Source organism: Canis lupus, chromosome 27 (assembly GCF_048164855.1).
Source record: "Canis lupus baileyi chromosome 27, mCanLup2.hap1, whole genome shotgun sequence".
NCBI lineage: Eukaryota > Metazoa > Chordata > Mammalia > Carnivora > Canidae > Canis > Canis lupus.
The window spans coordinates 46,362,899-46,376,500 of record NC_132864.1 but is presented as its reverse complement, the minus strand read 5'-3'; the positions used below and the strand labels follow the sequence as shown (position 1 = coordinate 46,376,500).

At 36.5% G+C, this 13,602-nt stretch overlaps 1 long non-coding RNA gene across 1 annotated transcript in view; it reads left to right on the top strand.

The window, feature by feature from the left end:
* The window catches only part of LOC140619091 (uncharacterized), a 41,652-nt gene extending 32,635 nt beyond the window's left edge, over window positions 1–9,017 (top strand). Inside the window, exon 3 of the long non-coding RNA XR_012019007.1 lies at window positions 8,560–9,017. This is a non-coding gene — a long non-coding RNA (uncharacterized lncRNA). The remainder of the gene's footprint in view (window positions 1–8,559) is intronic.
* The last annotated feature ends 4,585 nt before the right edge of the window (window positions 9,018–13,602 follow it).

Genomic DNA, 13,602 nt, shown 5'->3' with positions numbered 1-13,602 from the left:
GATATGTCATTACAAATATCTTCTCCCATTCTGTAGGTTGTCTTTTCATTTTGTCAACTGTTTCCTATGCTGTGAAGAAGCTTTTTCTCTTGATGCAGTCCCAATAGTTCATTATTACTCTTGTTTCTCTTGCCTTTGGAGACATGTCTAGCAAGAAGTTATTGTGGTCAGAGGTTTCTACCTGTTCTCTAGGATTTTGATGGATTCCTGTCTCTCATTTAAATCTTACTTCCATTTTGAGTTTGTCTTTGTGTATGGTGTAAGAAAGTGGTCCAGTTTCATTCTTCTGCATGTGATTGTCCAATTTTCCCCAGCACAATTTATCATAATATGTTCTGATAATCGTTTATATTTCTTTGGTGTTGCTTGTGGTCTCTCCTTTTTCATTCATGATTTTATTTATTTGTGACCTTTCTGTTTTCTTTTTATAAGTCTGGCCAGGGGTTTATCAATCTCATTAATTCTTTCAAAGAACCAGCTCCAGGGACACCTGGGTGACTCAGTGGTTGAGCATCTGCCTTTGGCTCAGGTCATGATCCCAGTGTCTGGGATTGAGTCCCACATTGGGCTCCCTACAAGGAGCCTGTTTCTCCCTCTGCCTTTGTCTCTGCCTTTCTCTTTCTATCTGTCATGAATAAATAAATAAAATCTTTAAAAAGTAAAAACACAAACAAGGAACCAGCTCCTAGTTTTGTTGGTCTGTTCTACTGGTTTTTTGGTTTCTATTTCATTGTTTCTGCTCTAAACTTTATTGATTCCCTTCTCCTGCTAGGTTTAGGCTTATCTACTATTCTTTCTCCAGCTCCTTTAGCTGTAAGATTAACTTGTGTATTTGAGACCTTTCTTGTTTCTCGAGAAAGGCTTGTATTGTTATCTATTTCCCTCTCAGGATTGCCTTTGTTGCATCCCAAAGATTCTGAACAGTTGTGTTTTCATTTTCATTTGTTTCCATGAATTTAAAAAAATTCTTCTTAAATTTCTTCTTTAACTCATTCATTCTTTAGTATGATGCTCTTTACCTTCCGTGTGTTTGAGTCTTTCCAAATTTTCTCTTGTGATTGAGTTCCAGTTTCATAGCATTGTGGTTTGAGAATATAAAGGGAATGATCCTAATCTTTCAGTAGCAGTAGAGACCTGATTTGTGTCCCAGTATGTGACCTATTTTGGAGATTGTTCCATGTGTACTCGAGAAGAATGTGTATTCTGTTGTTTTAGGATAGAATGTTCTGAATATGTGTGCGGCCCATCTGTTCAAGTGTGTCATTCAAAGCCATTGTCTCCTTGCTGATATTCTGCTTAGATTATCTGTCCATTGCAATAGGTGGGGTTTTCAAGTCCTCTACTATTATTGTATTATTATCAATGGGTTTCTTCAATTTTGTTATTAACTGATATATACAATTGACTGTCTCATCTTAGAGGCATAATATTTACAATTGTTAATTCTTCTTTTAGATAGACCCTTTAATTATGATATAGTGTCCTTCTTCATCTCTTATTACAGTCTTTGGTAAAATCTAATTTGTCTGATATTAGGTTTGCCACCCCAGTTTTCTTTCAATGTCCATTAGGATGATAAATATTTTTCCACCCCCTCATTTTCAATCTGGAAGTGTCTTTGGGTCTAAAATGAGTCTCTTGCAGACAGCATATTGGTGAGTCTTACTTTTTTATCCAACCTGATACCCTATGTCTTTTGATTGGAGCATTTAGCTCATTACATTCAGAGTATTGAAAGATATGAATTTAATGACATTGTGCTACATATAAAGTCCCTGTTTCTATAGATTGCCTCTGCTCTTCTTGGCTTGTGTTACTTTCAGGCTCTCTCTTTGCTTAAAAGATTGAACAGTGAATTGACATCATCATTTTCAATTTTATATCAATGTTTTTTTCACTATGAATGTTTTCATTATCTCCCTTTAAAAGATGAATATAATAAATACCTTTTGAAAGCTGTGCAAATACAAACTTAGGTGCTCTGTCAGTGTCCTTTAGCTGAACATGATGAGGGGGTGATGATCAAAAGTCTGCAGTAGATGAAAGTAGCATATTTGTGGTTATCTCTACATCATTTGTCTGTCTGTCTATGTATCTATCTATCCATCAATCAATCATCTACCTATCTATTGGTTGTCTTCTGCACTAAACTTCAACTGTCTTAATTTTAGTCTCCTGTGTTCTGGATTTTATTGTTTGTTGGCTATGTAAATTTCATCTCAGGCATCAAGTTAAAACCAATCAATGAACTAAAACAGACAAAAACCACTACTACCTAAGGCAACAAGTGCAAACTTGCAGTTACTTTCCTTCTTTATCTATTAAGAATACTTGGAAAAAGAAAAACATATCAGTTATTTGTCACACTGTTTCTCTTATTTCTAACCACCTTTCCCCTTCCAATTGCATAGAGATCCAACAGGTCAGATAACAGACCTTTTTCCTATCTTGGGTTGGCATGAGAACATGCTTGTGCATGTGATTAGGGTTGGAGAGTTGGATTCATGTTGGGCTTTCTCCATGTTTGGGCTCTCTCCATGGTCCTGGTATCCCTCCATGTTTCCCACCACTTGCTGGAACTCAAAGGATTAAAAGATAACCTTAATTAAATTCCTTCTTCCTTGCTAAGTGAAGAAGGCACAGGTTTTTTTGCATGAAGGTCGCTGAACTAATATCACATTGTCCTCTAAGCCAGCCCAAATCTGAGCTGAAGTCTAAAATCCTCAACTCTGTAGGAAAATTTTAGTTTCTAAAAATTTGGCTTCTATCATGGTGATATTGAGAGTGGGTGTACCAGTGACTTCTTGATTTTACATGGGTTTCGGTTTTAATCACACTTAATATGATTTTATAAGATTTACAACTCTTTGGCTCAATGCTCTGTGTGCTTTTAGCATGAAGGAGTTCAATCTACAGTGTTGCTTCAGATTGTGATTGAATCTGGACCAAAGTAGGAGTTAATATTTTCATTGGTAAATATAGCAGGGGTATCCAGGTAATTCTGCTTCCAACTCTGGTATTAAAACTTATTATATAAATATTAAGCATCTACTACTAAGTGTTACTATAACACATTTCCTTACTGATGGCACATGAAATGTAAAAAAAAAGTGCTGATTATTTTGAAGTACAATATGATTGGAAAACTAGATAAGAAAACTAATATATATTTCAAGAGCTGACTATCTCATTTAAATATTATAAAAAAAATTCAGAATAGTAACTCACATTCACATTTTATTGACCAAGAATCTGAGCTTATAGAGTTTAAGTGATTTGTTCAAATCTCATTGAGTTGTCAGTAAAATTGGGATTTAAGCTTGAGTTTTCTGATTTCATATCTGTATCTTTTTTCAATTAATTATACTGTGGTTGCATATTTTTAAAAATTATTTTAGGGGATTCCTGGGTGGCTCAGTGCTTTGGTGCCTGCCTTTGACCCAGGGCGTGATCCTGGAGTCCCAGGACATCAGGCTTCCAGCGTGGAACCTGCTTCACCCTCTGCCTGTGTCTCTGCCTCTGTCTCTCTCTCTCTGTGTGTCTTTCATGAATAAATAAATAAAATCTTTTTAAAAAATTATTTTTTTTCAGTTTTCAATGAATTGTCTGCCAAGAAATTTTCCCATTATCTTTATTATGGGGCAGAATTAGAGTTAAGAAATACTATTATAAACTTATGTCCCATGTGCTAGCTTATGGTAAAAATGAAATCCTATTTACATTAATAATATTAGGGATCCCTGGGTGGCGCAGTGGTTTGGCACCTGCCTTTGGCCCAGGGCGCTATCCTGGAGACCCAGGATTGAATCCCACGTTGGGCTCCCAGTGCATGGAGCCTGCTTCTCCCTCTGCCTGTGCCTCTGCCTCTCTCTCTCTGTGTGTGACTATCATAAATAAACAAAAATTTAAAATAATAATAATAATAATAATAATAATATCAGTGGCTCCATACTTTTAGCCTTATCTGAGAGAATATTCTCTTTCAGATGGATAGCCTGTCTAGAGTAATAATCTTTGAGGTTCCTAAACCCAACATTTCACTCTCAAATATTCCTTCCTATCTATTGGAGTAGGTGCTACAGCCTGCCATTTTATGAATATTTGCTTCTAAAAGGACCCTTGGCCAAGTCTCTGGCCAGAGTCTTGCTGCCAACAAGTAGAAAATAAGCAAGGACCCCTTCCATGTCTGCCCAACACCACTGTCGGGGCTTCTTAGAACTTCCCATGAAAGAGCACATTTTAAGTGTCCTTCACAGAAGAAAACTTGAAGAAAGGGAAGTTGTGGACTGTGTTGCTCCTGGGTAGAAGTGATCCTGAAAAGAATCAGCATTGTACAGAGGGAAATAGAGTCTCAGGTCTTCTGAGATGGGGTCTCTGCTAGCATCAGTGGTCTGAGTGGTGTAGGAAGGAGAAGGAAGAAAAGGATCCTCCTCACCTAACCCGTTTAGTTCCCTGTGAGATATGGTTTTGAGGGTTTGAGGAACCTGTTGACTTCCTGAGCCCTGGGCTTGCCAACAGCGCCACAGTGCTGGAAAAAGAGCTTTGCAACCTCAGCAATATACTGAGTTTGTAACAGGTCCCTGGGTGCCGGTGCTTCCCTTCTTTGGGAGCAGTGGGAAGAAGGTATCACAATCCTTTCCTGTGGATGATTCCATTTTAGACTACCTTAAGCTCTCAAAGAAATTCTACAACATTGAACTCTGGAAGGAAAAAAAAAAAGGTGGTTTAGATGTTATGATTATTTCTTTTACAAGAAATTCTTTGTTTTTTTTTAAGCAGAGATTCCCAGTTTCTCAAGTAGCAACCAGCAACAAATGGCAATACAAGAAGAGGGAGTATATGCCAAATTAAAAACTATATCTGTTACACTTATATGTAATACATTATATGATGATAATACAGTGTTTTTTTTTAAACAAATACTGGCATTTTGAAAATTGTAAATGATTAAACTTTGTTGGGCATCTGGATGGCTCAGTCAGTTAAGCATCTCTTGATTTGGGCTCAGGTCATGATCTCAGGATCATGAAACCGAGCCCTGTGTTGGGCTCCATGCTGGGCTGACTTAATAATGACTATATTCAACAATATCCAAGCCTTAAAATATGCTGGTATTTCATTTTAAATAAACTATACTTTTTTTTCCTAAGTAACAGTTGTTAATTTAGAAAGACAGTGGAGAACTAGAAAATGCAAATTTTTCAGTTGAAAAAAAAATATCTTTGATCCAACCTCTGGAAACATAAAAAAATGTGTTTCTAATTAAATATATCACCATAGTGAACTTGAACACCTTTGACAATATAATATTGAGAATAGGTTATACCTTGTCTGACAATACATTTTTTTTTTTTGACAATACATTTTTTTAACTTTTATTTATCTATGATAGTCACACACAGAGAGAGAGAGAGGCAGAGATACAGGCAGAAGGAGAAGCAGGCTCCATGCACCAGGAGCCCGACGTGGGATTCGATCCCGGGTCTCCAGGATCGCGCCCTGGGCCAAAGGCAGGCGCCAAACTGCTGCGCCACCCAGGGATCCCTGGCAATACATTTTTAAGAGGCATTTTGTCTTAATATATTTGGCCTTGATAATTAACAATTAATGCTTTTATTTTATTTTTTTTTCAATTAATGCTTTTAAAAACATACTTTAATTTTATTGGTGCAGAAAGTATGGATCCTAAAAGTTAGTTGTCTCCTATAGTAAAGTCCTTTTGCAACCTAGTGCTTGCTGCGTAATAGCAATATACAATCTTTTCTATTAAGAAAGAAACCTTTATTTTCTTGGTCTTTTTTTTAATTTTTTTAACTTTTATTTATTTATGATAGTCACACACACAGAGAGAGAGAGAGAGAGAGAGCGAGAGGCAGAGACACAGGCAGAGGGAGAAGCAGGCTCCATGCACCGGGAGCCCGACATGGGATTCGATCCCGGATCTCCAGGATCGCGCCCTGGGCCAAAGGCAGGCGCCAAACCGCTGCGCCACCCAGGGATCCCTATTTTCTTGGTCTTTGAGATATAAGGTGATTTTTCTTCTTCTGAAGCAAGTGACTGAATGTGCAGTTTTATGTATGGATCTGAGGCTGCTGTGTTATCACAGTGAGACAGCTGGGAAAGCAGATAGACTCTCAGTGTCAGCCATATCAGCTGTATTATGTGGGAAGAAGTAGCAGCCAGAGCACTTCAATCATGGCCATGTAAAATATTGTGCAGGTAGGAATGAGGGATGAAAGTGATTCTTGTTAATTCATTGAATGTTGCTATTAATGTGGCTTTAATAAAATAAAGAGGCAGACAGAGTGAGTTTGAGCTACTGCAAAGTGGGTAAGAGTAGATAGTAAAGCCATGGGAGAGGTGATTCAGAAAACAGTGTTAGAATTTGGGGAGCTAAAAGGTAGACCATGGCTTGTTTATCCAGTCACCTGTTAAAGGACATTTGGATGGTCCAGGCGTTGACTCTCATTCTAAAGTGGCTTCTTCAAGCTAACTCTAGGCTTCTGAGGGTTTATGGGCCTCCCATACCTCTGGGCTTCTTTACTATTCTTTTCTTTACTATACTGATATCATCTTCTAAGTCTTTTGATCTATATGGCCACTGAAAATTTAAGAACAGTGCTTCCATTTTACCTCTTCTACTATGGGTGGTGTGCCACCGCCTTAGGTCATGTGTGAAATAGCCACAGTTGGTTTTTTTTCCAAAAGCTTACCAGCTTCCCCTACCAAATCCAGTCAAGTTTGCCATCAGACCCAACAATTTGGACTTTCCCCTACCTATCTGTAGGTTAGAGAATAAATCTTCCTACCTCCCAGCATGCCTGGAAGCTCAGCTCCAGGGGGAAAGGGAACCCTCCCCCGTTCTTCTTTCCCTTTTCTCTCTACAATAAAAGTGAAGCATAAGAGGAAAGCTTTGGGTTTCCATCTCTACATTTCATATTTTCCTCCTTTGGATTCTGGGTGTATAATAGAACTCTATAATCCAATCTTCTAGTCTGTCTCTATAGAGGGAATGAAACATCTTTCAAATCTATTACCTTGCTGAGGATTCAACAGCTTTATGTTACGTATAAGAAACTCAATAGTAATTCCCCCTCTTTGAATTCTTGTTTGAGCAATTCTAATCACCCCCTAACCCTATCCATCAAGAGATAAATACATCTTGATTACTGGAGAAAAGATTAAGTACATTAAATACAAGGGTAAGACATATTCATTTGGCTTAAAATATTCTTCTAAGTATATGTATATAAAGATTTTTATTGTGTATAAGGATTTTTAGTAGCAACACTGAAAACAGTTTGAAATTATTTTAAATGGCAACAGAGAAAGATTGAGCAGTTTTATTACATTCACAGTAAGGATTATCATTCAACTATTAAAAAAGAATGAGAACTAAATGTACATAAATGTTATAGAAAACTATGTAAATCATGATTCCATTAAAAAATTAAATAAAATCTCCTGCAGAAGTGTATACATAATTCTCTATGTTAGTGAAAATATATAAAACCCGTGGAACAACAACAACAACAAAACGCAGTCCAACCTGTCAACTTTAGGTACTCGCAGTGGGATTGAAGAGGTTAAGGAATACCATTGACTTTCTGAAAATTTTATGCCTCTAAAATTGAATGTAAACATGTTTATAATGAAGTAAAATTAAGTTTTAAAATAAAAAAGAGAAAAAAATAAAATGAAAGCCTTATTAGGCATTGCTATAAACTGAATTTTGTCCCCACATTTTTGTGTTGAAGGAGTAACCATAGTGTGATGTTATTTGGAGTTGAGGCCTTTGAGAGGTTATTGGATTTAAGTGGGATCATGAGTGAGGGGACTTCAGGATGGGATTACTGCTCTTGTGAGGAGGGACACCAAAGAGCTTTCCTCTCTCTCTCTCTCTTTCTGCCAGGACAGGACAAAAGGAGAAGGTTGCTTTCTGCAATCCTAAGAGAGTCCTCACTGGGGAATTGGATTGGCCAGCATCTGGATCTTAGACAGCTTCCAGAACTGGGAGAAATGAATTCCTGTTTCTTATGCCCCTCAGTCTTTGGTATTTTGTTATATAGCAGCCTGAGCAGATTAAAATATTGGTACTGAGAAGTGTGGCAATGCTGTAACAAATACCTCAATATGTGGAAATGACTGGAGCTAGATAATGAAGAGTTTTGAAGTGCAAGTTAGAAATGTGGATGTTAAAGTGTTGAAGGAATCATTTGGTTCCTCCTAACTGCTTTTAGTAAAATACATGAAGAAAAAAATAAATTGAAGAAGGAATTATTAAATAAAAAGAAATCAGAACTAACTATTTTAAAATATATATATTCAATCTGGGGACGCCTGGGTGGCTCAGTGGTTGAGTGTCTGCCTTTGGCTCAGGGCATGATCCTGGAGCCCCAGGATCAAGTCCCGCATCGGGCTCCCTGCATGAAGCCTGCTTTTCCCTCTGCCTATGTCTCTGCCTCTCTCTCCCTCTCTCTCTCCCTCTTTCTCAAATAAATAAATTAATAATAAATAATTATTATATTATTATAATAAATAATTCTATTTATATTGCAGAAAATGAGAAAGTGTGTCTGGAAGACAGCACCGAAGATGTTGGACTGTCACTTGATAAGTAGATTATGGGGTCATCCCATCAGAAACACTGTGCATTTGAACTGAAGGGGACAGAGACGGGATAAAGTGAAGGGAGGTTGTCAGACTTCTTAGATATGACAGGGCTGGGCCATGGGGCTATTTGGATGTGATTGTGTGTGCTTTTCCAAGACAAGGGGAAAAATGAACCAAGGAATTTAGAGATCACTGGAGCTGCCCTCATGATTTCAAAGTGTGTGTGTGTGTGTGTGTGTGTGTGTGTGTGTGTGTATGAGAGAGGAGGGGGCTGTTTTGGTTTCAATAGGTGAGACGATTGCCACTTGGAACACTGGGAGGTGAGCTTCTTGGAATCTCAGGAGTTTGCCCATGGCCTAGCAGAGCCTTCGGGAAATAAGACCTGCTCCAGTGGGTTTGGAACGTATAGTACAGAACCAAAGAGGGTTATTTTCAAGCTTCAAGATCTAACAATTAACCTTCTGTTTTGGGCTTGCTTGAGACCTATCACCCCTCTTTCTTTCCCTTTTTCTATTTTGAAAAAGAATGTCCATCCTATGTCTGTTCCACCATTATATTTTAGAAGCACAGCTCTTGTTTCACAGGTGCATCACTGGAGAGGAATCTTGCCTCAGATCTGGAATCTCACTCATTTTATATGACTTATGTTTTATTTAAATAAGACTTTGGGCTTTAGATTTTAGAGCTGATGCTGGAATGAATTAAGACTTCTGTGGATATTGGGATGGAATGCAAGTGATAAGACATGAACTCAGGGGTCAGAAACAGAAGACTATGGACTGAATTGTGTTCCTCAAACTCCATATGTTGAAGCCCTAACTCCCAATGTGATGGCATTTGGAGATGAAGCTTTTGGAAGATAATTAGGTTTAGATGAGATCATGAAGATGAAGCCATCATGATCAGGTTAGTGCCTTTATAAGAAGACATACCAACAAGACTTCTTTCTCTTTCTTTCTGCCATGAGATGACAGCATGGGAAGGTGGCCATCAGCAAGCCCAGAGGAGACTCTGACCAGGGAACCTAATCCCCTGGTTGTCCTTGGACTTCCCAGCCTCCAGAGTTTGCATAATAAGTTCCTTTTGTTTTAGGCATCTGGTCTGTAGTATTTTGTTTTGGCAACTGAGTTGACTAAGGTAGATGTATAAAAATACATGAATGGAACTGATGTTGACACCTGCACCCCAATATTCATAGCAGCAATGTCCAAAATAGCCAAACTGTGGAAGGAGCTGAGATGTCCTTTGTCAGATGAATGGATAATGAAGATGTGGTATACACACACACACACATACACACACAATGGAATACTACACAGCCATCAGAAAGGATGAATACCTACCTACCATTTGCTTTGATGTGGATGGACCTGGAGGGCATTATTTTGAGTGAAATAAGTCAATCAGAGAAAGACAATTATCATATGGTCTCACTCAAATGTGGAATATAAGAAATAGTGAAAGGTACCATAAGAGAGTGAGGGAAACTGAATAGGGAAAATAGAGAGGAAGATAAAACAAAAAGTATATATTATCGTACTGTATTTTTCTTTTGATTATCTGGGGCTTCTGTTTTATTAAAAATAGCTCATTTATTTTTTAATGGTTTAATTTATGCTTTTATATATTCTCCAAATGTCCTGCATTACTTTAATAATCATAACATAATATATTTTATTATGTTTTGTAGGCAAGTTTCATTTTTAATAAAATGAAATCATAGTATTATCTAAATTGCTCAGAGAGAAGGTTCACGTAGCTAGTTGGTAGCAGTATTAGGATAAAAGGTGAGAACCCAAACTTATTTCCATGTATTTTCCATAATAACATGCTTTTTCTTAAAAAGTTATGTGTTGTCATTCTGCAATAGCAGGAGATTAACAATGATGGTATTTGAAGGCAATATGTTCTAAAATTTAGAGATTAATTGTATCAGTATAAAAATTTAAACAGTATATTACCTTCCATAAAATACTGATAACCTAAAAAAAATACTGATAACCTCTTAAACAAGACCTAGAAATCCAAAGTTTAGAGAGTCCAAATACATAAGTATTACATTTCAAGTCAATGAGAGCTATTGTGTGGCAAAATGTATACATATTTTGTATGTTCTTTGTGTGTGGGTTTGTGTGTACGCTTATTAGTATTATGAATAAAAAGAAATGGAATGGCATAGAAGTTTCTTGATAGCATAAAAGTAGGAACAGGACTGTAGGCCTATATCGTTGCATGAGCATCTGATTTTTCCTCATGATTTTTAGAATATGCAAAAGCTGACCCTCTAATTCTCCCACATTAATATTCAGTTATGGGATTGTTTTGTATCACTATATTTCTTCTTTACCTTCCAAATCATAACCTACATGTCTATACGTTCATAGATAGAAAAATTTGAAAATCAAACCTAGATATCTGTGTACTTAAATGGAAATGAAACCCAAACTATTGTTTGTGCTAAATGATAATCAGTTATTATGTAAAATTCAGTAAGTGTTGTCTTGAATGTGGTCATATCCTAAATCACTTTCATGGGCACAGTGAAAGGTAAGAGTGTTGACTTCCTGGACCATTGAGGAACATGATAAAGAAACAACCAGGGAAAACAGAGAAATTGAAATGGCTGGAGAGACATAGACCCTCCATAGAACAGGTCAGTGGAGCCAGATTGTCTGAGTTTGAAGATTGGCTCTACAGTGTATACTGTGTGCATGATGAAGATAATTTAATTAATTTTTCTATATTGGTTTCTTCATCTGTAAAATGGAGATAGTAATTTCATTTCCTGCTTCAAGTACATGAGAACCACTCCATAATCTGAATAGTTCTGTAATACATTTTTTTCTCATAAATTTGGTACTAAAATTCAACAAGCAACAGAACTGGACTAGAATGTCTTTCATTTGCTATTCACAGATATTTTATTACATTTATTTATTCATTATTTATTTATTTATTTTTTGGTGACTTTGAGTTCAGTCACACTGGGAAAATATAAACAAGTAAACAAGTGTTGTAACTCCCACTACACCCCCCAACCAAGGTGTTATATAGAGAAGAGTAAAGGGAATATTTATTATAATCAGTAGTGCATAAAATGAAATTACTGCCTACATCTGATTGTCTGATCATTGCCGATTTTTTAGATGACTTTTACAAATAGAGTATCTAACTGAAATATCTAAAGAATATAATATGGGAAATAAATGTCTTCTCTCTTAAGGAAACAGTAAAAGAAATGGTTAAAGCTTCTCAGTGACCATGATAACCAAAACCTAATTTAAAAAAAAAAAAAAAAGAGAGAGAAAGAAAACGCGATCCTATGGAAAAATCAAAACAAAACAAAAAACAAAATTAAGGTTTCAATTGTGTGTTGAGTGAGTGGACTCAACATCCAGGAAGTGAGCCTGAGTTACTGACTGCTACATGGAACACAAAAAAAATCAAGGATAACATACTATAATGAGATGAATATTGAGTGTGTTAACATCTTTTAATTAAAATAAATTGAGAAAATAATCATGTACCTGAAGACTTGAACTAATTTTTTATAAATTATAAGAAAAAATTAAATAGCAAACATCTTAGCTAAATGAATAGTTGGTGGGCGGAAAGACAGAGAGAGGGAAAAAGTTTATTTATCACCATAGTGATGGGCTGAGTCTAGGGAATAGTAGATACCTGTCTTAGAAAACACAGTAGCTAGAGTTGTTCTTTTTTTCTTTCTTTTTAATTTTTTTATAATGATACTTCAGCCATCAGAACTCCTCTAAGATTAGAGATATTGGGAAATTAACTCATAATATATTCTGTTTCTTGAGAGAACTTGTTTGCTTCCTTTCTTATATCCCCAGATTATTTTTTAAAACTTTATTTATTTATTTATTTATTTTAAATTCTATATTAAATTACATATAGTGTATTATTAGTTTCAGAGGTAGAGTTTTGTGATTCATCAGTTGGATATAACACTCAGTACTCATTACATCATGTGCCCTCCTTCATGCCCATCCCCTAGTGACACCATCCCCTCGCCCATCTCCCTTCCAGCAACCCTCAGTTTGTTTCTGTAATTAAGAGTCTCTTATGGTTTGTCTCCCTCTCTCATTTCATCTTACTTATTTTCCTCCCTGCCCCTATGATCCTCTGTTTTGTTTCTAAAATTCCACATGAGTGAGATATGATAATTATCTTTCTCTAGTTGACCATTTTCACTGAGCATAATATCCTCTAGTTATATCCACTTCATTGCAGATGGTAAGATTTCATTTTTCTGAAAGCTGAGTAATATTTCATTATATACACACACATACACACACACACACACATAAATATGATACATCTTCTTTATCCATCTTCTTTATCTGTCAATGGACATTAAAGCTCTTTCCGTAGTTTAGCTATTGTGGTCATTGCTGCTATAAGCATTGGGGTGCAGGTGCCCCTTCATATCACTACATTTGTATCTTTGGGGTAAATACCTAGTAGTGCAATTTCTGGGTCATTGGGCGGCTGTATTTTCAACTTCTTGAGGAAACTCCACACTGTTTTCCACAGTGGCTGCTCCAGTTTGCATTCCCACCAACAGTGTAGGAGGGTTCCCTTTTATCCACATCCTCATCAGCATCTGTCATTTCCTGATTTGTTAATTTTATCCATTCTCACTGGTATTCTCACTGGTATTCTCATTGTGGCTTTGAAATGTATTTCCCTGATGGCAAGTGAGGTGGAGCATTTTTTTCATGTGTCTGTTGGCCACATGTAGGTCTTCTTTGACGAAATGTCTGTCATGCCTTCTGCCCAATTCTTGACTGGATTATTTTTGGAAGGAGCTGTTGAGTTTTATAAGTTCTTTTGGATATTTCATACTAGTTCTTTATCTGATATATACTTTGCAAATAATAGTCTTTGATTTAAAATCCAATTTGTGTGATATAAGAATTGCTACCACAGCTTTATTTGATATCCATTAGCATGATAAATGGTTCT